Source organism: Hippocampus zosterae, chromosome 3, assembly GCF_025434085.1.
Source record: "Hippocampus zosterae strain Florida chromosome 3, ASM2543408v3, whole genome shotgun sequence".
Lineage (NCBI taxonomy): Eukaryota > Metazoa > Chordata > Actinopteri > Syngnathiformes > Syngnathidae > Hippocampus > Hippocampus zosterae.
The window spans coordinates 18,483,900-18,507,288 of NC_067453.1; the positions used below are offsets into that span (position 1 = coordinate 18,483,900).

At 48.0% G+C, this 23,389-nt stretch overlaps 22 non-coding genes across 22 annotated transcripts; all 22 read left to right on the forward strand.

Moving 5' to 3' along the window:
• The first annotated feature begins 460 nt into the window (after positions 1-460).
• trnae-cuc (transfer RNA glutamic acid (anticodon CUC)) lies at positions 461-532 on the forward strand. Its single transcript has one exon. It is a non-coding gene; the product is annotated as a tRNA-Glu (tRNA).
• A 106-nt stretch (positions 533-638) lies between these two features.
• Positions 639-710, forward strand: trnae-uuc (transfer RNA glutamic acid (anticodon UUC)). The gene has a single exon. It is a non-coding gene; the product is annotated as a tRNA-Glu (tRNA).
• Positions 711-990: 280 nt separating this feature from the next.
• Positions 991-1,062, forward strand: trnae-uuc (transfer RNA glutamic acid (anticodon UUC)). Its single transcript has one exon. It is a non-coding gene; the product is annotated as a tRNA-Glu (tRNA).
• A 632-nt stretch (positions 1,063-1,694) lies between these two features.
• trnae-cuc (transfer RNA glutamic acid (anticodon CUC)) lies at positions 1,695-1,766 on the forward strand. Its single transcript has one exon. It is a non-coding gene; the product is annotated as a tRNA-Glu (tRNA).
• A 285-nt stretch (positions 1,767-2,051) lies between these two features.
• Positions 2,052-2,123, forward strand: trnae-cuc (transfer RNA glutamic acid (anticodon CUC)). Its single transcript has one exon. It is a non-coding gene; the product is annotated as a tRNA-Glu (tRNA).
• Positions 2,124-3,465: 1,342 nt separating this feature from the next.
• Positions 3,466-3,537, forward strand: trnae-uuc (transfer RNA glutamic acid (anticodon UUC)). The gene has a single exon. It is a non-coding gene; the product is annotated as a tRNA-Glu (tRNA).
• A 108-nt stretch (positions 3,538-3,645) lies between these two features.
• On the forward strand, positions 3,646-3,717 carry trnae-cuc (transfer RNA glutamic acid (anticodon CUC)). Its single transcript has one exon. It is a non-coding gene; the product is annotated as a tRNA-Glu (tRNA).
• A 465-nt stretch (positions 3,718-4,182) lies between these two features.
• On the forward strand, positions 4,183-4,254 carry trnae-uuc (transfer RNA glutamic acid (anticodon UUC)). Its single transcript has one exon. It is a non-coding gene; the product is annotated as a tRNA-Glu (tRNA).
• Positions 4,255-4,886: 632 nt separating this feature from the next.
• Positions 4,887-4,958, forward strand: trnae-cuc (transfer RNA glutamic acid (anticodon CUC)). Its single transcript has one exon. It is a non-coding gene; the product is annotated as a tRNA-Glu (tRNA).
• A 465-nt stretch (positions 4,959-5,423) lies between these two features.
• Positions 5,424-5,495, forward strand: trnae-cuc (transfer RNA glutamic acid (anticodon CUC)). The gene has a single exon. It is a non-coding gene; the product is annotated as a tRNA-Glu (tRNA).
• A 108-nt stretch (positions 5,496-5,603) lies between these two features.
• Positions 5,604-5,675, forward strand: trnae-cuc (transfer RNA glutamic acid (anticodon CUC)). Its single transcript has one exon. It is a non-coding gene; the product is annotated as a tRNA-Glu (tRNA).
• A 1,167-nt stretch (positions 5,676-6,842) lies between these two features.
• Positions 6,843-6,914, forward strand: trnae-uuc (transfer RNA glutamic acid (anticodon UUC)). Its single transcript has one exon. It is a non-coding gene; the product is annotated as a tRNA-Glu (tRNA).
• A 983-nt stretch (positions 6,915-7,897) lies between these two features.
• On the forward strand, positions 7,898-7,969 carry trnae-cuc (transfer RNA glutamic acid (anticodon CUC)). Its single transcript has one exon. It is a non-coding gene; the product is annotated as a tRNA-Glu (tRNA).
• Positions 7,970-8,611: 642 nt separating this feature from the next.
• Positions 8,612-8,683, forward strand: trnae-cuc (transfer RNA glutamic acid (anticodon CUC)). The gene has a single exon. It is a non-coding gene; the product is annotated as a tRNA-Glu (tRNA).
• A 1,203-nt stretch (positions 8,684-9,886) lies between these two features.
• trnae-uuc (transfer RNA glutamic acid (anticodon UUC)) lies at positions 9,887-9,958 on the forward strand. The gene has a single exon. It is a non-coding gene; the product is annotated as a tRNA-Glu (tRNA).
• An 806-nt stretch (positions 9,959-10,764) lies between these two features.
• trnae-cuc (transfer RNA glutamic acid (anticodon CUC)) lies at positions 10,765-10,836 on the forward strand. Its single transcript has one exon. It is a non-coding gene; the product is annotated as a tRNA-Glu (tRNA).
• A 643-nt stretch (positions 10,837-11,479) lies between these two features.
• Positions 11,480-11,551, forward strand: trnae-cuc (transfer RNA glutamic acid (anticodon CUC)). Its single transcript has one exon. It is a non-coding gene; the product is annotated as a tRNA-Glu (tRNA).
• An 824-nt stretch (positions 11,552-12,375) lies between these two features.
• trnae-uuc (transfer RNA glutamic acid (anticodon UUC)) lies at positions 12,376-12,447 on the forward strand. The gene has a single exon. It is a non-coding gene; the product is annotated as a tRNA-Glu (tRNA).
• A 453-nt stretch (positions 12,448-12,900) lies between these two features.
• On the forward strand, positions 12,901-12,972 carry trnae-cuc (transfer RNA glutamic acid (anticodon CUC)). Its single transcript has one exon. It is a non-coding gene; the product is annotated as a tRNA-Glu (tRNA).
• Positions 12,973-13,258: 286 nt separating this feature from the next.
• On the forward strand, positions 13,259-13,330 carry trnae-cuc (transfer RNA glutamic acid (anticodon CUC)). The gene has a single exon. It is a non-coding gene; the product is annotated as a tRNA-Glu (tRNA).
• Positions 13,331-17,393: 4,063 nt separating this feature from the next.
• Positions 17,394-17,465, forward strand: trnae-uuc (transfer RNA glutamic acid (anticodon UUC)). Its single transcript has one exon. It is a non-coding gene; the product is annotated as a tRNA-Glu (tRNA).
• Positions 17,466-18,645: 1,180 nt separating this feature from the next.
• trnae-cuc (transfer RNA glutamic acid (anticodon CUC)) lies at positions 18,646-18,717 on the forward strand. Its single transcript has one exon. It is a non-coding gene; the product is annotated as a tRNA-Glu (tRNA).
• Positions 18,718-23,389: the final 4,672 nt, after the last annotated feature.

Consider the following 23,389-nt stretch of genomic DNA (forward strand, 5'->3'; position numbering starts at 1 on the left):
CTGGAATACCTATTTTTGTGAATGGCATTGGTTCAGTTCACGAAGCATCGACTTTTGCTCAATGGCACACCCCCTTAAATGATTGACATAGAAACCGTCTCTAGAACCTCTACATACCTGATGGTCTAGCGGTTATTATTTGGCGCTCTCACTGCCATGGCCCGTGTTTGATTCCTGGTCAGGGAAATCCTGATTTTGTGAATGGCATGACTTGAGTTCACGAGGCATTTTGGTGTGACGTGACCCGCTTAACAGATTGAGGGAGAAACAGTTTTCACCAGCAGATGTGTCCCTGATGGTCTAGTGGCTAGGATTTGGCGCTTTTCACCGCTGTGGTTTGATTCTCGGGCAGGGAATGCTTGCTTTTGTGAAAGCCATAAGTTCACGAGGCATTGACTTTTTGCCCAATGACCCACCCTCTTAATTGATTGACAAAGAAACAGTTTCTGGCACCAAAGCATCCCTGATGGTCTAGTGGCTAGGATTTGGCGCTCTCACCGCCACGGCCCGGGTTCGATTCCCGGTCAGGGAAAACCTGATCTTGTGAATGGCATTGGTTCAGTTCGCGAGGCATGGACTTTAGCGTGAAGTGACCCGCTGAACAGATTGAGGGAGAAACAGTTTTCCCACCCGATGCGTCCCTGATGGTCTAGTGGCTAGGATTTGGCGCTTTCACCGCTGCGGCCCGGGTTCAATTCCCGGTCAGGGAATGCCTGATTTTGTGAATGGCATTGGTTCAGTTCACGAAGCATCGACTTTTGCTCAATGGCCCACCCCCTTAAATGATTGACATAGAAACCGTCTCTAGAACCTCTACATACCTGATGGTCTAGCGTTTAGTATTTGGCGCTCTCACTGCCATGGCCCGTGTTTGATTCCTGGTCAGGGAAAACCTGATTTTGTGAATGGCATGACTTGAGTTCACGAGGCATTTTGGTGACATGACCCGCTTAACAGATTGAGGGAGAAACAGTTTTCCCAGCAGATGTGTCCCTGATGGTCTAGTGGCTAGGGTTTGGCGCTTTCACCGCTGCGGCCCGGGTTCAATTCCCGGTCAGGGAAACCCTGATTTTGTGAATGGCATTGGTTCAGTACACGATCATTAACTTTTGCTCAATGGCCCACCCCCTTAAATAATTGACAAAGAAACAGTTTCTAGCACCACAGCATCCCTGATGGTCTAGTGACTAGGTTTTGGCGCTTTCACCGCTGCAGCCCGGGTTCGATTCCCGGTCCTGGAATACCTTTTTTTGTGAATGGCATTGGTTCAGTTCACGAAGCATCGACTTTTGCTCAATGGCACACCCCCTTAAATGATTGACATAGAAACCGTCTCTAGAACCTCTACATACCTGATGGTCTAGCGGTTATTATTTGGCGCTCTCACTGCCATGGCCCGTGTTTGATTCCTGGTCAGGGAAATCCTGATTTTGTGAATGGCATGACTTGAGTTCACGAGGCATTTTGGTGTGACGTGACCCGCTTAACAGATTGAGGGAGAAACAGTTTTCCCAGCAAATGTGTCCCTGATGGTCTAGTGGCTAGGATTTGGCGCTTTTCACCGCTGTGGTTTGATTCTCGGGCAGGGAATGCTTGCTTTTGTGAAAGCCATAAGTTCACGAGGCATTGACTTTTTGCCCAATGACCCACCCTCTTAATTGATTGACAAAGAAACAGTTTCTAGCACCAAAGCATCCCTGATGGTCTAGTGGCTAGGATTTGGCGCTCTCACCGCCACGGCCCGGGTTCGATTCCCGGTCAGGGAAAACCTGATCTTGTGAATGGCATTGGTTCAGTTCGCGAGGCATGGACTCTAGCGTGATGTGACCCGCTGAACAGATTGAGGGAGAAACAGTTTTCCCACCCGATGCGTCCCTGTTGGTCTAGTGACTAGGTTTTGGCGCTTTCACCGCTGCAGCCCGGGTTCGATTCCCGGTCAGGGAATACCTGATTTTGTGAATGGCATTGGTTCAGTACACGATCATTAACTTTTGCTCAATGGCCAAACCCCTTAAATGATTGACAAAGAAACAGTTTCTACTACCACAGCATCCCTGATGGTCTAGTGGCTAGGATTTGGCGCTCTCACCGCCACGGCCCGGGTTCGATTCCCGGTCAGGGAATACCTGATTTTGTGAATGTCATTGGTTCAGTACACGATCATTAACTTTTGCTCAATGGCCCACCCCCTTAAATGATTGACAAAGAAACAGTTTCTAGCACCACAGCATCCCTGATGTTCTAGTGACTAGGTTTTGCCGCTTTCACCGCTGCAGCCCGGGTTCGATTCCCGGTCAGGGAATACCTTTTTTTGTGAATGGCATTGGTTCAGTTCACGAAGCATCGACTTTTGCTCAATGGCCCACCCCCTTAAATGATTGACATAGAAACCGTCTCTACAACCTCTACATACCTGATGGTCTAGCGGTTAGTATTTGGCGCTCTCACTGCCATGGCCCGTGTTTGATTCCTGGTCAGGGAAAACCTGATTTTGTGAATGGCATGACTTGAGTTCACGAGGCATTTTGGTGTGACGTGACCCGCTTAACAGATTGAGGGAGAAACAGTTTTCCCAGCAGATGTGTCCCTGATGGTCTAGTGGCTAGGATTTGGCGCTTTTCACTGCTGTGGTTTGATTCCCGGGCAGGGAATGCTTGCTTTTGTGAAAGCCATAAGTTCACGAAGCATTGACTTTTGCTCAATGGCCCACCCCCTTAAGTGATTGACAAAGAAACAGTTTCCAGCACCACAGCATCCCCGATGGTCTAACGGTTAGTATTTGGCACTCTCACCACCATGGCCCGTGTTTGATTCCTGGTCAGGGAAAACCTGATTTTGTGAATGGCATGACTTGAGTTCACGAGGCATTAATTTTGGTGTGACGTGACCCGCTTAACAAATTGAGGGAGAAACAGTTTTCCCAGCAGATGTGTCCCTGATGGACTAGTGGCTTGGATTTGGCGCTTTCAACGCTGCGGCCCGGGTTTAATTCCCGGTCAGGGAATACCTGATTTTGTGAATGTCATTGGTTCAGTACGCGATCATTAACTTTTGCTCAATGGCCCACCCCCTTAAATGATTGACAAAGAAACAGTTTCTAGCACCACAGCATCCCTGATGTTCTAGTGACTAGGTTTTGCCGCTTTCACCGCTGCAGCCCGGGTTCGATTCCCGGTCAGGGAATACCTTTTTTTGAGAATGGCATTGGTTCAGTTCACGAAGCATCGACTTTTGCTCAATGGCCCACCCCCTTAAATGATTGACATAGAAACCGTCTCTACAACCTCTACATACCTGATGGTCTAGCGGTTAGTATTTGGCGCTCTCACTGCCATGGCCCGTGTTTGATTCCTGGTCAGGGAAAACCTGATTTTGTGAATGGCATGACTTGAGTTCACGAGGCATTTTGGTGTGACGTGACCCGCTTAACAGATTGAGGGAGAAACAGTTTTCCCAGCAGATGTGTCCCTGATGGTCTAGTGGCTAGGATTTGGCGCTTTCACTGCTGTGGCCCGGGTTCGATTCCCGGTCAGGGAATACCTTTTTTTGTGAATGGCATTGTTTCAGTTCACGAAGCATCGACTTTTGCTCAATGGCCCACCCCCTTAACCGATTGACAAAGAAACAGTTTCTAGCACCACAGCATCCCTGATGGTCTAGTGGCTACGATTTGGCGCTCTCACCGCCACGGCCCGGGTTCGATTCCCGGTCAGGGAATACCTTTTTTTGTGAATGTCATTGGTTCAGTACACGATCATTAACTTTTGCTCAATGGCCCACCCCCTTAAATGATTGACAAAGAAACAGTTTCTAGCACCACAGCATCCCTGATGGTCTAGTGGCTAGGATTTGGCTCTCTCACCGCCACGGCCCGTGTTCGATTCCCGGTCAGGGAATACATTTTTTTGTGAGTGGCATTGGTTCAGTTCACGAAGCATCGACTTTTGCTCAATGGCCCACCCCCTTAAATGATTGACAAAGAAACAATTTCTAGCACCACAGCATCCCCGATCGTCTAGCGGTTAGTATTTGGCACTCTCACCACCATGGCCCGTGTTTGATTCCTGGTCAGGGAAAACCTGATTTTGTGAATGGCATGACTTGAGTTCACGAGGCATTAATTTTGGTGTGACATGACCCGCTTAACAGATTGAGGGAGAAACAGTTTTCCCAGCAGATGTGTCCCTGATGGTCTAGTGGCTAGGTTTTGGCGCTTTCACCGCTGTGGCCCGGGTTCGATTCCCGGTCAGGGAATACCTTTTTTTGTGAATGGCATTGTTTCAGTTCACGAAGCATCGACTTTTGCTCAATGGCCCACCCCCTTAAATGATTGACATAGAAACCGTCTCTAGAACCTCTACATACCTGATGGTCTGGAGTTTGTATTTGGCGCTCTTACCGCCATGGCCTGTGTTTGATTCCTGGTCAGGGAAAACCTGATTTTGTGAATGGCATGACTTGAGTTCACGATGCATTTTGGTGTGACGTGACCCGCTTAACAGATTGAGGGAGAAACAGTTTTCCCAGCAGATGTGTCCCTGATGGTCTAGTGGCTAGAATTTGGCGCTTTTCACCGCTGTGGTTTGATTCCCGGGCAGGGAATGCTTGCTTTTGTGAAAGCCATAAGTTCACGAGGCATTGACTTTTTGCCCAATGACCCACCCTCTTAATTGATTGACAAAGAAACAGTTTCTAGCACCACAGCATCCCTGATGGTCTAGTGGCTAGGATTTGGCGCTCTCACCGCCACGCCCCGGGTTTGATTCCTGGTCAGGGAATACCTGATTTTGTGAATGGCATTGGTTCAGTTCACGAAGCATTGACTTTTGCTCAATGGCCCACCCCCTTAACTGATTGACGAAGAAACAGTTTCTAGCACCACAGCATCCCTGGTGGTCTAGTGGCTAGGATTTGGCGCTCTCACCGCCACGGCCCCGGTTCGATTCCCGGTCAGGGAATACCGATTTTTGTGAATGGCATTGGTTCAGTACACGATCATTAACTTTTGCTCAATGGCCCACCCCCTTAAATGATTGACAAAGAAACAGTTTCTAGCACCACAGCATCCCTGATGGTCTAATGACTAGGTTTTGGCGCTTTCACCGCTGCAGCCCGGGTTCGATTCCCGGTCAGGGAAAACCTGATTTTGTGAATGGCATGACTTGAGTTAACGAGGCATTAATTTTGATGCGACGTGACCCGCTTAACAGATTGAGGGAGAAACAGTTTTCCCAGCAAATGTGTCCCTGATGGTCTAGTGGCTAGGATTTGGCGCTCTCACTGCCACGGCCCGGGTACGATTCCCGGTCAGGGAATAACTGACTTTGTGAATGGCATTGGTTCAGTTCACGAAGCATTGACTTTTGCTCAATGGCCCACCCCATTAACTGATTGACAAAGAAACAGTTTCTAGCACCACAGCATCCCTGATGGTCTAGTGGCTAGGATTTGGCGCTCTCACTGCCACGGCCCGGGTTCGATTCCCGGTCAGGGAATACCTTTTTTTGTGAATGGCATTGGTTCAGTTCACGAAGCATCGACTTTTGCTCAATGGCCCACCCCCTTAAATGATTGACAAAGAAACAGTTTCTAGCACCACAGCATCCCTGATGGTCTAGTGGCTAGGATTTGGCGCTCTCACCGCCACGGCCCGGGTTCGTTTCCCGGTCAGGGAAAACCTGATCTTGTGAATGGCTTTGGTTCAGTTCACGAGGCATGGATTTTCGCGTGATGTGACCCGCTGAACAGATCGAGGGAGAAACAGTTTTCCCACCCAATGCGTCCTTGTTGGTCTAGTGACTAGGTTTTGGCGCTTACACCGCTGCAGCCCGGATTCGATTCCCGGTCAGGGAATACCTTTTTTTGTGAATGGCATTGGTTCAGTTCACGACGCATCGACTTTTGCTCAATGGCCCACCCCCTTAAATGATTGACATAGAAACCGTCTCTAGAACCTCTACATACCTGATGGTCTATCGGCTAGTATTTGGCGCTCTCACTGCCATGGCCTGTGTTTGATTCCTGGTCAGGGAAAACCTGATTTTGTGAATGGCATGACTTGAGTTCACGAGGCATTTTGGTGTGACGTGACCCGCTTAACAGATTGAGGGAGAAACAGTTTTCGCAGCAGATGTGTCTCTGATGGTCTAGTGGCTAGGATTTGGCGCTTTTCACCGCTGTGGTTTGATTCCCGGGCAGGGAATGCTTGCTTTTGTGAAAGCCATAAGTTCACGAGGCATTGACTTTTTGCCCAATGACCCACCCTCTTAATTGATTGACAAAGAAACAGTTTTTAGCACAACAGCATCCCTGATGGTCTCGTGGCTAGGATTTGGCGCTCTCACCGCCACGGCCTGTGTTCGATTCCCGGTCAGGGAAAATCTGATTTTGTGAATGGCATGACTTGAGTTCACGAGGCATTAATTTTGGTGTGACGTGACCCGCTTAACAGATTGAGGGAGAAACAGTTTTCCCACCCGATGCGTCCCTGTTGGTCTAGTGACTAGGTTTCGGCGCTTTCACCGCTGCAGCCCGGGTTCGATTCCCGTTCAGGGAATACCTTTTTTTGTGAATGGCATTGGTTCAGTTCACGAAGCACCGACTTTTGCTCAATGGCCCACCCCCTTAAATGATTGACATAGAAACCGTCTCTAGAACCTCTACATACCTGATGGTCTATCGGCTAGTATTTGGCGCTCTCACTGCCATGGCCTGTGTTTGATTCCTGGTCAGGGAAAACCTGATTTTGTGAATGGCATGACTTGCGTTCACGAGGCATTAATTTTGGTGTGACGTGACCCGCTTAACAGATTGAGGGAGAAACAGTTTTCCCAGCAGATGTGTCCCTGATGGTCTAGTGGCTAGGATTTGGTGCTTTCACCGCTGCGGCCCGGGTTCAATTCCCGGTGAGGGAATACCTGATTTTGTGAATTGCATTGGTTCAGTACACGATCATTAACTTTTGCTCAATGGCCCACCCCTTTAAATGATTGACAAAGAAACAGTTTCTACCCCCACAGCATCCCTGATGGTCTAGTGACTAGGTTTTGGGTTCGATTCCCGGTCAGGGAATACCTTTTTTTGTGAATGGCATTGGTTCAGTTCACGAAGCATCGACTTTTGCTCAATGGCCCACCCCCTTAAATGATTGACATAGAAACCGTCTCTAGAACCTCTACATACCTGATGGTCTATCGGCTAGTATTTGGCGCTTTCACCGCCACGCCCCGGGTTCGATTCCCGGTCAGGGAAAACCTGATCTTGTGAATGGCATTGGTTCAGTTCACGAGGCACGGATTTTCGCGTGATGTGACCCGCTGAACAGATTGAGGGAGAAACAGTTTTCCCGCCCGATGCGTCCCTGTTGGTCTAGTGACTAGGTTTTGGCGCTTTCACCGCTGCAGCCCGGGGTTCGATTCCCGGTCAGGGAATACCTGATTTTGTGAATGGCATTTGTTCAGTTCACGAAGCATCGACTTTTGCTCAATCGCCAACCCCCTTAACTGATTGACAAAGAAACAGTTTCTAGCACCACAGCATCCCTGATGGTCTAGTGGCTAGGATTTGGCACTCTCACCGCCAGGGCCCGTGTTTGATTCCTGGTCAGAGAAAACCTGATTTTGTGAATGGCATTTGTTCAGTTCACGAAGCATCGACTTTTGCTCAATCGCCAACCCCCTTAACTGATTGACAAAGAAACAGTTTCTAGCACCACAGCATCCCTGATGTTCTAGTGGCTAGGATTTGGTGCTTTCACCGCTGCGGCCCGGGTTCAATTCCCGGTCAGGGAATACCTGATTTTGTGAATGGCATTGGTTCAGTACACGATCATTAACTTTTGCTCAATGGCCCACCCCCTTAAATGATTGACAAAGAAACAGTTTCTAGCACCACAGCATCCCTGATGGTCTAGTGGCTAGGATTTGGCGCTCTCACCGCCACGGCCCGGGTTCGTTTCCCGGTCAGGGAAAACCTGATCTTGTGAATGGCTTTGGTTCAGTTCACGAGGCATGGATTTTCGCGTGATGTGACCCGCTGAACAGATCGAGGGAGAAACAGTTTTCCCACCCAATGCGGCCTTGTTGGTCTAGTGACTAGGTTTTGGCGCTTACACCGCTGCGGCCCGTGTTCAATTCCCGGTCAGGGAATACGTGATTTTGTGATTGGCATTGGTTCAGTACACGATCATTAACTTTTGCTCAATGGCCCACCCCCTTAAATGATTGACAAAGAAACAGTTTCTAGCACCACAGCATCCCTGATGGTCTAGCGGTTAGTATTTGGCGCTCTCACTGCCATGGCCCGTGTTTGATTCCTGGTCAGGGAAAACCTGATTTTGTGAATGGCATGACTTGAGTTCACAAGGCATTAATTTTGGTGTGTCGTGACCCGCTTAACAGATTGAGGAAGAATCAGTTTTCACAGCAGATGTGTCCCTAATGGTCTAGTGGCTAGGATTTGGCGCTTTCACCGCTGCGGCCTGGCTTCAATTCCCGGTCATGGAATACCTGATTTTGTGAATGGCATTGGTTCAGTACACGATCATTGACTTTTGCTCAATGGCCCACCCCCTTACATGATTGACAAAGAAACAGTTTATAGCACCACAGCATCCCTGATGGTCTAGTGGCTAGGATTTGGTGCTCTCACCGCCACGCCCCGGGTTCGATTCCCGGTCAGGGAATACCTTTTTTTGTGAATGGCATTGGTTCAGTTCACGAAGCATCGACTTTTGCTCAATGGCCCACCCCCTTAAATGATTGACATAGAAACCGTCTCTAGAGCCTCTACATACCTGATGGTCTAGCGGCTAGTATTTGGCGCTCTCACTGCCATGGCCTGTGTTTGATTCCTGGTCAGGGAAAACCTGATTTTGTGAATGGCATGACTTGAGTTCACGAGGCATTTTGGTGTGACGTGACCCGCTTAACAGATTGAGGGAGAAACAGTTTTCCCAGCAGATGTGTCCCTGATGGTCTAGTGGCTAGGATTTGGCGCTTTTCACCGCGGTGGTTTGATTCCCGGGCATGGTATGCTTGCTTTTGTGAAAGCCATAAGTTCACGAGGCATTGACTTTTTGCCCAATGACCCACCCTCTTAATTGATTGACAAAGAAACAGTTTCTAGTACCACAGCATCCCTGATGGTCTAGTGGCTAGGATTTGGCGCTCTCACTGCCACGGCCCGGGTTCGATTCGCGGTCAGGGGAAACCTGATATTGTGAATGGCATTGGTTCAATTCACGAGGCATGGATTTTCGTGTGATGTGACCCGCTGAACAGATTGAGGGAGAAACAGTTTTCCCACCCGATGAGGTCCCTGTTTGTCTAGTGACTAGGTTTTGGCGCTTTCACCGCTGCAGCCCGGGTTCGATTCCCGGTCAGGGAATACCTGATTTTGTGAATGGCATTGGTTCAGTTCACGAAGCATCGACTTTTGCTCAATGGCCCACCCCCTTAAATGATTGACATAGAAACCGTCTCCAGAACCTCTACATACCTGATGGTTTAGCGGTTAGTATTTGGCGCTCTCACCGCCACGGCCCGGGTTCGATTCCCGGTCAGGGAAAACCTGATCTTGTGAATAGCATTGGTTCAGTTCACGTGGCATGGATTTTCGCGTGATGTGACCCGCTGAAAAGATTGGGGGAGAAACAGTTTTCCCACCCGATACGTCCCTGTTGGTCTAGTGACCAACCGTCTCCAGAACATGTACATACCTGATGGTCTAGTGGTTAGTATTTGGCGCTTTTCACCGCTGTGGTTTGATTCCCGGGCAGGGAATGCTTGCTTTTGTGAAAGCCATAAGTTCACGAGGCATTTACTTTTTGCCCAATGACCCACCCTCTTAATTGATTGACAAAGAAACAGTTTCTGGCACCATACCATCCCTGATGGTCTAGTGGCTAGGATTTGGCGCTTTCACCGCTGCGGCCCGGGTTCAATTCCCGGTCAGGGAATACCTGATTTTGTGAATGGCATTGGTTCAGTACACGATCATTAACTTTTGCTCAATGGCCCACCCCCTTAAATGATTGACAAAGAAACAGTTTCTAGCACCACAGCATCCCTGATGGTCTAGTGACTAGGTTTTGGCGCTTTCACCGCTGCAGCCCGGGTTCGATTCCCGGTCAGGGAATACCTTTCTTTGTGAATGGCATTGGTTCAGTTCACGAAGCATCGACTTTTGCTCAATGGCCCACCCCCTTAAATGATTGACATAGAAACCGTCTCTAGAACCTCTACATACCTGATGGTCTAGCGGCTAGTATTTGGCGCTCTTACTGCCATGGCCTGTGTTTGATTCCTGGTCAGGGAAAACCTGATTTTGTGAATGGCATGACTTGAGTTCACGAGGCATTTTGGTGTGACGTGACCCGCTTAACAGATTGAGGGAGAAACCGTTTTCCCCGCAGATGTGTCCCTGATGGTCTAGTGGCTAGGATTTGGCGCTTTTCACCGCTGTGGTTTGATTCCCGGGTAGGGAATGCTTGCTTTTGTGAAAGCCATAAGTTCACGAGGCATTTACTTTTTGCCCAATGACCCACCCTCTTAATTGATTGACAAAGAAACAGTTTCTAGCACCACAGCATTCCTGATGGTCTAGTGGCTAGGATTTGGCGCTCTCACCGCCACCGCCCGGGTTCGGTTCCTGGTCAGGGAAAACCTGATTTTGTGAATGGCATGACTTGAGTTCACGAGGCATTTTGGTGTGACGTGACCCGCTTAACAGATTGAGGGAGAAACAGTTTTCCCAGTAGATGTGTCCCTGATGGTCTAGTGGCTAGGATTTGGCGCTCTCACCGCCACGGCCCGGGTTCGATTCCCGGTCAGGGAAAAGCTGATCTTGTGAATGGCATTGGTTCAGTTCATGGGTCATGGATTTTCGCGTGATGGGACCCGCTGAACAGATTGAGGGAGAAACAGTTTTCCCAGCCGATGCGTCCCTGTTGGTCTAGTGACTAGGTTTCGGCGCTTTCACCGCTGCAGCCGGGGCTCGATTCCCGGTCAGGGAATACGTTTTTTTGTGAATGGCATTGGTTCAGTTCACGAAGCATCGACTTTTGCTCAATGGCCCACCCCCTTAAATGATTGACATAGAAACCGTCTGTAGAACCTCTACATACCTGATGGTTTAGCGGTTAGTATTTGGCACTCTCACCGCCATGGCCCGTGTTTGATTCCTGGTCAGGGAAAACCTGATTTTGTGAATGGCATGACTTGAGTTCACGAGGCATTAATTTTGGTGTGACGTGACCCGCTTAACAGATTGAGGGAGAAACAGTTTTCCCAGCAGATGTGTCCCTGATGGTCTAGTGGCTAGGATTTGGCGCTTTCACCGCTGTGGCCCGGGTTCAATTCCTGGTCTGGGAATACCTGATTTTGTGAATGGCATTGGTTCAGTACACGATCATTAACTTTTGCTCAATGGCCAAACCCCTTAAATGATTGACAAAGAAACAGTTTCTACTACCACAGCATCCCTGATGGTCTAGTGGCTAGGATTTGGCGCTCTCACCGCCACGGCCCGGGTTCGATTCCCGGTCAGGGAAAACCTGATCTAGTGCATGGCATTGGTTCAGTTCACGAGTCATGCATTTTCGCGTGATGTGACCCCTTTGAACAGATTGAGGGAGAAACAGTTTTCCCAGCAGATGTGTCCCTGATGGTCTAGTGGCTAGGATTTGGCGCTTTCACCGCTGCGGCCCGTGTTCAATTCCTGGTCAGGGAATACCTGATTTTGTGAATGGCATTGGTTCAGTACACGATCATTAACTTTTGCTCAATGGCCAAACCCCTTAAATGATTGACAAAGAAACAGTTTCTACTACCACAGCATCCCTGATGGTCTCGTGGCTAGGATTTGGAGCTTTCACCCCTGTGGCCCGGTTTCGATTCCTGGTCAGGGAATACCTGATTTTGTGAATGGCATTGGTTCAGTTCACGAAGCATCGAGCTCTGCTCAATGGCCCACCCCCTTAACTGATTGACAAAGAAACAGTTTCTAGCACCACAGCATCCCTGATGGTCTAGTGACTAGGTTTTGGCGCTTTCACCGCTGCAGCCCGGGTTCGATTCCCGGTCAGGGAATACCTTTTTTTGTGAATGGCATTGGTTCAGTTCACGAAGCATCGACTTTTGCTCAATGGCCAACCCCCTTAAATGATTGACATAGAAACCGTCTCTAGAACCTCTAACTACCTGATGGTCTAGCGGTTAGTATTTGGCACTCTCACCGCCATGGCCCGTGTTTGATTCCTGGTCAGGGAAAACCTGATTTTGTGAATGGCATGACTTGAGTTCACGACGCATTAATTTTGATGTGACGTGACCCGCTTAACAGATTGAGGGAGAAACAGTTTTCCCAGCAAATGTGTCCCTGATGGTCTAGTGGCTAGGATTTGGCGCTTTCACCGCTGCGGCCCGGGTTCAATTCCCGGTCAGGGAATACCTGATTTTGTGAATGGCGTTGGTTCAGTTCACGAAGCATCGACTTTTGCTCAATGGCCCACCCCCTTAAATGATTGACATAGAAACCGTCTCTAGAACCTCTACATACCTGATGGTCTAGCGGTTAGTATTTGGCGCTCTCACTGCCATGGCCCGTGTTTGATTCCTGGTCAGGGTAAACCTGATTTTGTGAATGGCATGACTTGAGTTCACGAGGCATTTTGGTGTGACGTAACCCGCTTAACAGATTGAGGGAGAAACAGTTTTCCCAGCAGATGTGTCCCTGATGGTCTAGTGGCTAGGATTTGGCGCTTTTCACCGCTGTGGTTTGATTCCCGGCTTGGGTATGCTTGCTTTTGTGAAAGCCGTAAGTTCACGAGGCATTGACTTTTTGCCCAATGACCCACCCTCTTAATTGATTGACAAAGAAACAGTTTCTCGCACCACAGCATCCCTGATGGTCTAGTGGCTAGGATTTGGCGCTCTCACCGCCACGGCCCGAGTTCGATTCCCGGTCAGGGAAAACCTGATATAGTGCATGGCATTGGTTCAGTTCACGAGGCATGGATCTTCGCGTGATGTGACCCGCTGAACAGATTGAGGGAGAAACAGTTTTCTCACCCGATGTGTCCCTGATGGTCTAGTGGCTAGGATTTGGAGCTTTCACCGTTGTGGCCCGCGTTCGATTCCTGGTCAGGGAATACCTGATTTTGTGAATGGCATTGGTTCAGTTCACGATGCATCGACCTCTGCTCAATGGCCCACCCCCTTAACTGATTGACAAAGAAACAGTTTCTAGCACCGCAGCATCCCTGATGGTCTAGTGGTAAGGATTTGGCGCTCTCACCGCCACGGCCTGGTTTCGATTCCCGGTCAGGGAATCCCTTTTTTTGTGAATGGCATTGGTTCAGTTCACGAAGCATCGACTTTTGCTCAATGGCCCACCCCCTCAAATGATTGACATAGAAACCGTCTCTAGAACCTCTACATACCTGATGGTCTAGCGGTTAGTATTTGGCACTCTCACCGCCATGGCCCGTGTTTGATTCCTGGTCAGGGAAAACCTGATTTTGTGAATGGCATGACTTGAGTTCACGAGGCATTAATTTTGGTGTGACGTGACCCGCTTAACAAATTGAGGGAGAAACAGTTTTCCCAGCAGATGTGTCCCTGTTGGTCTAGTGGCTAGGATTTGGCGCTTTCACCGCTGCGGCCTGGGTTCAATTCCCGGTCAGGGAATACCTGATTTTGTGAATGGCATTGGTTCAGTACACGATCATTAACATTTGCTCAATGGCCCACCCCCTTAAATGATTGACAAAGAAACAGTTTCTAGCACCATAGCATCCCTGATGTTCTAGTGACTAGGTTTTGGCGCTTTCACCGCTGCAGCCCGGGTTCGATTCCCGGTCAGGGAATTCCTTTTTTTGTGAATGGCATTGGTTCAGTTCACGAAGCATTGACTTTTGCTCAATGGCCCACCCCCTTAAATGATTGACATAGAAACCGTCTCTACAACCTCTACATACCTGATGGTCTAGCGGTTAGTATTTGGCGCTCTCACTGCCATGGCCCGTGTTTGATTCCTGGTCAGGGAAAACCTGATTTTATGAATGGCATGACTTGAGTTCACGAGGCATTTTGGTGTGACGTGATCCGCTTAACAGATTGAGGGAGAAACAGTTTTCCCAGCAGATGTGTCCCTGATGGTCTAGTGGCTAGGATTTGGCACTTTTCACCGCTGTGGTTTGATTCCCGGGCAGGGTATGCTTGCTTTTGTGAAAGCCATAAGTTCACGAAGCATTGACTTTTTGCCCAATGACCCACCCTCTTAATTGATTGACAAAGAAACAGTTTCTAGCACCACAGCATCCCTGATGGTCTAGTGGCTAGGATTTGGCACTCTCACCGCCACCGCCCGGTTTCGATTCCCGTTCAGGGAAAACCTGATCTTGTGAATGGCATTGGTTCAGTTCACGAGGCATGGATTTTCGCGTGATGTGACCCGCTGAACAGATCGAGGGAGAAACAGTTTTCCCACCCGATGCGTCCCTGTTGGTCTAGTGACTAGGTTTTGGCGCTTTCACCGCTGCAGCCCGGGTTTGATTCCCGGTCAGGGAATACCTTTTTTTGTGAATGGCAGTTCACGAAGCATCGACTTTTGCTCAATGGCCGACCCCCTTAAATGATTGACATAGAAACCGTCTCTAGAGCTTCTACATACCTGATGGTCTAGTGGTTAGTATTTGGTGCTCTCACCCCCATGGCCCGTGTTTGATTCCTGGTCAGGGAAAACCTGATTTTGTGAATGGCATGACTTGAGTTCACAAGGCATTTTGGTGTGACGTGACCCGCTTAACAGATTGAGGGAGAAACAGTTTTACCAGCAGATGTGTCCCTGATGGTCTAGTGGCTAGGATTTGATGCTTTCACCGCTGCGGCCTGTGTTCGATTCCCGGTCAGGGAAAGCCTTATCTTGTGAATGGCATTGGTTCAGTTCACAAAACATTTACTTTTGCTCAATGGCCCACCCCTTTAAATAATTGACAGAGAAACAGTTTCTAGCACCACAACATTCCTGATGGTCGTAATGGCTAGGATTTGGCACTCTCAACGCCACGGCCCGTGTTCGATTCCCGGTCAGGAAAAACCTCATCTTGTGAATAGCATTGGTTCAGTTCATGAGGCATGTATTTTCGCGTGATGTGACCCGCTTAACAGATTGAGGGAGAAACAGTTTTCCCACCAGTTGTGTCCCTGATGGTCTAGTGGCTAGGATTTGACGCTTTCACCGCTGTGCCCCGGGTTCGATTTCCGGTCAGGGAATGCTTGCTTTTGTGTAAGCCATGAGTTCACGAGGCGTTGACTTTTTGCCCAATGGCCCACCACCTTAATTGATTGACAGAGAAAAAGTTTCTCGAATCACAACATCCTTTATGGTCTAGTGGCTACGATTTGGTGCTCGAACGGCCAAGCCCCGAGTCCGATTCCCAGTCAGGGAAAACCAGATTTTGTGAATGGCATTGGTTCAGTTCATGAAGCATTGACTTTTGCTCAATGGCCCACCCCTTTAAATTATTGACAGAGAAACAGTTTCTAGCCTCACAACGTCCCTGATGGTCTCGTGGCTAGGATTTGGCGCTTTCACTGCTGCGGCCCGTTTCGATTCCCGGTCAGGGAAAACCTGATCTTGTGAATAGCATTGGTTCAGTTCACGAGGCATGGATTTTCGTGTGATGTGACCCGCTTAACAGATTGAAGGAATAACAGTTTTCCCACCAGTTGTGTCCCTGATGGTCTAGTGGCTAGGATTGGCGCTCTCATCGCCACGGCCTGGCTTCGATTCCCGGTCAGGGAAAACCTGATCTTGTGAATGGCATTGGTTCAGTTCAAGAGGAATGGATTTTCGCGTGATGTGACCCGCTTAACAGATTGAGGGAATAACAGTTTTCCCACCAGTTGTGTCCCTGATGGTCTAGTGGCTAGGATTGGCGCTCTCACCGCCACGGCCTGGGTTCGACTCCCGGTCAGGGGAAACTTGATTGTGTTGAGTGGCATTTGTTCAGTTCATGTATCATGGACTTTTGCTCAATGGCCCACCCCCTTAAATGATTGACAGAGAAACAGTTTCTAGCACCACAACATCCCTGATGGTCTAGTGGCCAAGATTTGGCGCTCTCACCGCTGCGGCCGGGGTTCGATTACCGGTCAGGAAAAACTTGATTGTGTGAATGGCATTGGTTCAGTTCACGAAGCATTGACTTTTGCACAATGGCCCACCCCCTTAAATGATTGACAGAGAAACAGTTTCTAGTACCACAACGTCCCTGATGCTCTAGTGTCTAGGATTTGGTGCTCTCACTGCCAAGGCCTGGGTTCGATTCCCAGTCAGAGAAAACCTGATTTTGTGAATGGCACGTGTTGAGATCACGAGGTATTGATTTTGGTGTGATGTGACCCGCTTAACAGATTGAGGGAGAAACAGTTTTCCCACCAGCTGTGTTCCTGATGGTCTAGTGGTTAGGGTTTGCTGCTCTCACCCCCACGGCCCGGTTTCGATATCCTGTCAGGGAAACCCTGATCTTGTGAATGGCATTGGTTCAGTTCACGAGGCATAGATTTTAGCTTGATGTGACCCGCTTAACAGATTGAGGGAGAAAATGTTTTCCCACTGTTTGTCTCCCTGATGGTCTAGTGGCTATGATTTGGCGCTCTCACCCCCACGGCCCAGGTTTGATTCCCGGTCAGTGAAAACTTGATTGAGTGAGTGGCATTTGTTCAGTTCATGAAGCATAGACATTTGTTCACTGGCCCACCCCCTTAAATGATTAACAGAGAAACCGTCTCTAGAACAACAAGATCCCTGATTGTATAGTGTCAAGGATTTGGAGCTTTCACCGCTGCGTCCCGGGTTCTATTCCCGGTCAGGGAAAACCTGATCTTGTGAATGGCATTGGTTCGCGGAGCATTGACATTTGCTCAATGGCTCACCCCCTTAACTGATTGACAAAGAAACAGTTTATAGCACCGCAACATCCCTGATGGTCTAGTGGCCAAGATTTTGCGATCTCACTGCCAAGGCCAGTATATGTGTCCCTGATGGTGTAGTGGCTATGATTTGGCGCTTACACCGCTGCGTCCCGGCTTCGATTCCCGCTCAGGGAATACCTTTCTTTGTGAATGGCATTGGTTCAGTTCATGAAGCATTGACATTTGCTCAATGGCCCACCCCCTTAAATGATTGACAGAGAAACCGTCTCTCGAACAACAACATCCATGATGGTCTAGTATTTGGTGCTCTCACCGCCATGGCCCGGGTTTGATTCCCAGTCAAGGAAAACCTGATTTTGTGAATGGCACGAGTTGAGTTCACGAGGCATAGATTTTTGCGTGATGTGACCCGCTTAACAGATTGAGGGAGAAACAGTTTTCCCAGCAGATGTGTCCCTGATGGTCTAGTGGCTAGGATTTGGCGCTTTCACCGCTGCGGCCCGGGTTCGATTCCCGGTCAGGGAATACCTTTTTTGGTGAAAGGCATTGGTTCAGTTCACAAAGCACTGACTTTTGCTCAATGGCCCACCCCCTTAATTGATTGACAGAGAAACAGTTTCTAGCACCACAACATCTCTGATGCTCTCGTGTCTTGGATTTGGTTCTCTCACTGCCAAGGCCTGGGTTCGATTCCCAGTCAGAGAAAACCTGATTTTGTGAATGGCACGTGTTGAGTTCACGAGGTATTGATTTTGGTGTGATGTGACAAGCTTAACAGATTGAGGGAGAACCAGTTTTCCCAGTATATGTGTCCCTGATGGTCTAGTGGCTAGGATTTGGTGCTTTCACTGCTGCGTCCCAGGTTCTATTACCGCTCAGGGAATACCTTTTTTTGTGAATAGCATTGGTTCAGTTCACGAAGCATTGAATTTTGCTCAATGGCCCACCCCCTTAAATGATTGACAGAGAAACAGTTTCTGGCACCACAACATCCCTGATGGTCTAGTGGTCAGGATTTGGTGCTCTCACTGCCATGGCCCAGGTTCGATTCACGGTCAGGGAAAACCTGATCTTGTGAATGGCATTTTCAGTTCACGAGGCATAGATTTTGGCGTGATGTGACCTGCTTAACAGATTGAGGGAGAAACAGTTTTCCCACAAGGTGTGTCCCTGATGGTCTAGTGTCTAGGATTTGGTGCTCTCACCGCCACGGCCCGGGTTCAATTCCCAGTCAGGGAAAACCAGATTTTGTGAATGGCATTGGTTCAGTTCACAAGGCATAGATTTTGGCGTGATGTGACCCGCTTAACAGATTGAGGGAGAAACAGTTTTCCCATAAGGTCTGTCCCTGATGGTCTAGTGGCTAGTATTTTGTGCTCTCACCGCCACGGCCTGGGTTCAATTCCCAGTCAGGGAAAACCAGATTTTGTGAATGGCATTGGTTCAGTTCACGAAGCATCGACTTTTGCTCAATGGCCCACCCGATTGAATGATTGACAAAGAAACAGTTTCTAGCACCACAACATCCCTGATGGTCTAGTGGCCAAGAATTGGCGCTCTCACCGCCTCGGCCCGTGTTCGATTTCCGGGCAGGGAAAACCTGATTGTGTGAATGGCATTGGTTCAGTTCACGAAGCATCGACTTTTGCTCAATGGCCCACCCCCTTAAATGATTGACATAGAAACCGTCTCTAGAACCTCTACATCCCTGATGGTCTAGTGGTTAGGATTTGGCGCTCTCACCGCCACGGCCCGGGTTCGATTCCCGGTCAGGGAAAACCTGATCTTGTGAATGGCATTGGTTCACGAAGCATTGACATTTGCTCAATGGCCCACCCCCTTGAATGATTGACAAAGAAACAGTTTCTAGCACCACAACATCCCTGATGGTCTAGTGGCCAAGATTTGTTGCTCTCACACCCTTGGCCCATGTTCGATTTCCGGTCAGGGAAAACCTGATTGTGTGAATGGCATTGGTTCAATTCACGAAGCATTCAGTTTTGCCCAATGACCCACCCCCTTAAATGATTGACTGAGAAACAGTGTCTAGAACCACATCCATGATGGTCTAGTGGCTAGGATTTTGAGCTTTCACAGGTGCGGCCTGGGTTTGATTTCCGGTCAGGGAAAACCTGATTTTATGAATGCCGTTGGTACAGTTCACCAGGCATTGACTTTGGCGCAACGTCACCCGCTTAACAGATTGAGGGAGAAACAGTTTTTGCAGCAGTTCTGTCCCTGATGGTCTAGAGCAGGCACGTCCAGCTCCGGGCCTGGAGGGCCACCGTCCTGCCTGTTTTCCATCTCTCTCAGCTGCAACACACCTGATTCAGATTATCAGATCATCAGCCAGCTCTGAAATAGCATTCGAACATTCCTAATTATTTGAATCAGGTGTGTTGCTCCTGAGAGAGCTGGAAAACATACAGGACAGCGGCCCTTGAGGATCGACTTTGGCCCCCCCTTGTCTAGTGGCGAAGATTTGTCGCGTTCAATTAACGAGGCATTCATTTTGGTGCGCCGTCCCACCCCCTTAACAGATTGACGGAGATCAATCCGTCAATCCGGAACATTTCAGTTCCTGATGGTCTCGAATACACTGCTCGACCCACAGTGCGATTTGCTTACAAGTCGACAAAGTATTGAGTCACAGCCAAACATTTATACAAACTAGATGCAAACCATGCGTACTTCGCAACGCGACTGAATTGTTAATTTGGTTGTCTCTGCTGAAACCCACCCCCAAGGCAGAACTGTGACAGAAAAGTCATTTGGGAATCTTTTTTACAGTTTGACATGGACAAGTTCAAATTGGACAAAGGGGATTGAGAGAGATTTTTTGTGCAGGTCAGTGTATTTAAAGGACCCAAACGAAGCGCAATTGCCTTTCTGAACTGAATCATTGACTTCCCTAAGTCATGTTCTCTGACTGGGAATCAAACCGAGCAGCAAATGCTTGCCACTCAACCACCAGGAACTGTGTTCTGCTCTCACTGTTCTTGCCCTGTCGTCTGAAAGCCCTTCCTGAACACTGGTATGTATTGACACTGAGACTCATCTGCTCAGGCATGTTTATCTATGAAATCACTTTGCGATTTAACACTTCTGCCATTTTCCTGACTTTGAGTCTGGATTCTTGAATGCCGGTTAGAATCGATCGCCTCGATAACAGGACACATCCACCTTTTGGGAAGTGGCGAGTGTTTGAGAATGATACGTGTATCTTATTTAGTGTGGGTCTTCTTTGTGTCACAAGCACAGTGTGCTTCAGTCGTTAATACAATGATTGACACCTGTCATCTGTCTTCTTCTTTTAAATACACGTGTTCAAATGTGGTTCAACTCATAAGGAAAAGCTGTAATCACACACACAGAACACGATGATGGGCGTTCTGGTTAAAGGCAAGAGCAACCAGTGCAGAAGGCCTGTGTTGTTTCTGCCTCATCTGGTTTAGATTAGAGCTCGCTTGTCGTCTGCGCTCTGCCGTCACAGTCTGGCCGTCGAGGAGATAGAGGCATTAAGAGATGAAGCAGAGTGTGAGTGGCGGCGGGTGGCTCAGAGGACAAGGATGAGGGTGGGGAGGGATATGAAACAATAAGAGCAGTCATGACTGAGGCAAAAAAGCTTTTTGGATTTGTGTGAGTCTCTGTCACCCCAGATGCGTGAAGCCTTTCGATAGGCCTAATGAAACAAAGGAGGGTGAAAAGCTCCACACGCATGGGAGCACATCCTTGAAAGTGAGCCAAATACAGCTTGCCCTCGGATGATAGAGAGTGCATGTCTGGAACGAGGCGACCACTTTCACTCGGCTCCCCTTTCTCCATTAAAGCACTTAACACGGACCCTAAACTCCCGGAGTCACTCAAAGTTTTACAGTCTAACTGTTCAAAATGGTGACCCAATGTCCTCTTTTTCCACAGATGTGATAACGTTTGGCGATCTATACAGAGCTTGAAAGAAGGATTGTATTATCCTGAGGGTTTTTTGTGATTTCAGTCAATTTTCTTCCACCGTGATCTGCCTTGCATTTCCGTTTACGGTCTTTCTAAATATTCCAACTACATGGTCATTGGTTGAACAGTAGATGAGTTGAGATGTGTCACGTCAACTAATTTGGTGGTGCACTGCATTCTTTGCTGTGTTTAGTGTTGGCACGTGACGGCAAATTTTGAAAACCCTTTGTATGTAAGCGTTGTTTCCTCCCTGCATGTATGTCCTCTCATAAATTCCTTACAAGGTGTGTGACTTCATCCAGGCTTTTAGATGGCGTGCTGAGTCGTGGGATTTGGAATGTTGTTCTTGGGGGTCTTCTGTGCAGACAGTCTTTCTGGGTCACTCCGACTTGATGACCGGCATTAATAACAGTAAGTGGCATGTGTGTGTATTCATATGGATGCTCCGGATTTCACTGTCTTGTTGTCCAGAGGCATGGATAAATGACCCCCACACCCTGCAGTGACAAATTGTAGCCAACACTCTAAATTGTCCCTAGGTCTGATTGTGAATGCGGATGTTTGTTTGTCTATGTGTGCCCTACGATTGGCTGGCAAACAGGTCAGGGTTTCCCCCGCCTACTGCCCGAAGACAGCTGGGATCGGCTCCGGCATGCTCCGCGACCCTTGTGGGTCTAAGCGGATCAGAAAATGGACGGATGGATGGACGGATGGATGGATGGAAATTGGAGCCAAGGCCAGCAAGGACAGAAGCAATAATGGTAATACACAAGATCTCTCAACAAGGACCATCAATCCAAATAAGGAGGCAATCTGTATTGAACACACAGTTGTTCTGTGATGTGCTTAATTTGCTTCTTGTACCTTCGTTCTCTCCCACGTAAGTGCCAGCCAGCGCTGCCAGAGGCAGTGTTATCATGTCATAACTCTGAGTGACAGATTTGTTTGCTTTGCCCCAGAAAAAAAGGTTTTGTCTTTTTGACAGCGGGGATCAAACATGTGTGTGTGTGTGTTTGTGTGTGTGTGTGTGTGTGTGTGGCTTTTTTGTCAGTCACGCCACTTTGCTTAAACTGTGTCTGTGTGTTTGTGTGGTGGTTGGGGAGAGTCAGAGCTTCTGGATCCATCGCTAAATTCTGTCGTCATGGCGACGGAAACGATGCTGCAGTTGCAGTACATCTCCTTGGAAAATAAGAGCAGGCAGAGCATTATGCATCCACCTCTTTACTATTAATGGACATTAATATTTATAAGAGAGTTGTGCTACTGCTGCAAGATCCATCGGTGACCCACAGTGAGTGGAGACATGAGCTGAGTGTTCCGTAACATTTGTCATTGTGCGGGTGCTGCCTTTTGTAGCACAGCTGCATTATTGCAGGATTCACTATAATACAAGACAGCAATACGTGCTTTAAGTAGCTGGAGAACTGGACGGCCTAATGGAAAATGTGATTTTAAAACATCTTTTTCCATTTGTACAGTAGAAACTTACAAACAGCTGTTTTTGTCTGCATTTACCACATGTATTGCTTTGCGGAATTCAACTTGCATGTCAAACACAGTATACATAATTTTGTCGTGGTTTATTTCTGCCCGGTGAGGTGACTGAGCCTAATGTGTTTTGTGTGTGTGTGTGTTTAACACTAAGAAGTTAATTTAAGATAATCTGTTGTGATTGATTTTGTAATTTAAAAAATTTTAAAAATGTTTCAGTTTAAGTGACATTGTTGGTCAATGTCTAGATTTACACACTTTCTTAACTAGGCCATTTATGTATAGTTTTGTTATAGCTGATGCTCATGAGCTGGCAATGATTAATGAATGCTTTTTTTTGTGTGCGTGTGATTATTGTGATGTAACCGCGTTAATACTCTCGGCCGATTTTTGGTTAATCGAGCCACCTCTGAGGCTAACACTATGGTTTAATCGTGCAATCCAATCATTGTACTTTAGTGGTCATTCAAATGCTCACGCGTGGTATCTTGAATAATTTTCTGTTATCTTAAGATTGCAGGTCCGTCTTATTCTTGATTACCTCGATAAAGGACTTAAACCTTTTGGGGACAGCGGTTACTACAGTGGATATTCATTCATTCATTTTATCATGTAATTTATCATTATTGGTGCATGAAAGGGTTAAAAGGTACGCATGTGGTGCAGAAACACAAATAGAAGGCAAAGCAATTAATTTTTTTTCTTGGCTTTTAACTTTTACTCTTATCGGGCTACAGGATCACATTGAAACTTGAGTGTGATGTTTAACTTCCATGTTTGATTCTCCCCGTGTCGACATTAGTCTTTGCCACTTTGTTCTTCTCGCTGCTATCTCGAATGCATAAAATAATTATTTCTGCTAAAAGTGTAAAATAGAAACGCCTTCGTTTCCTGAGGGCTTCCTACTAGAGAAGATTAAATCATAAATAAAACTCATGGAGTCTGCAAGCAGTGAGAAGAAAAAAAGGATTCCCCCCCCCCCCCCCCTATTTGATTTGCATACT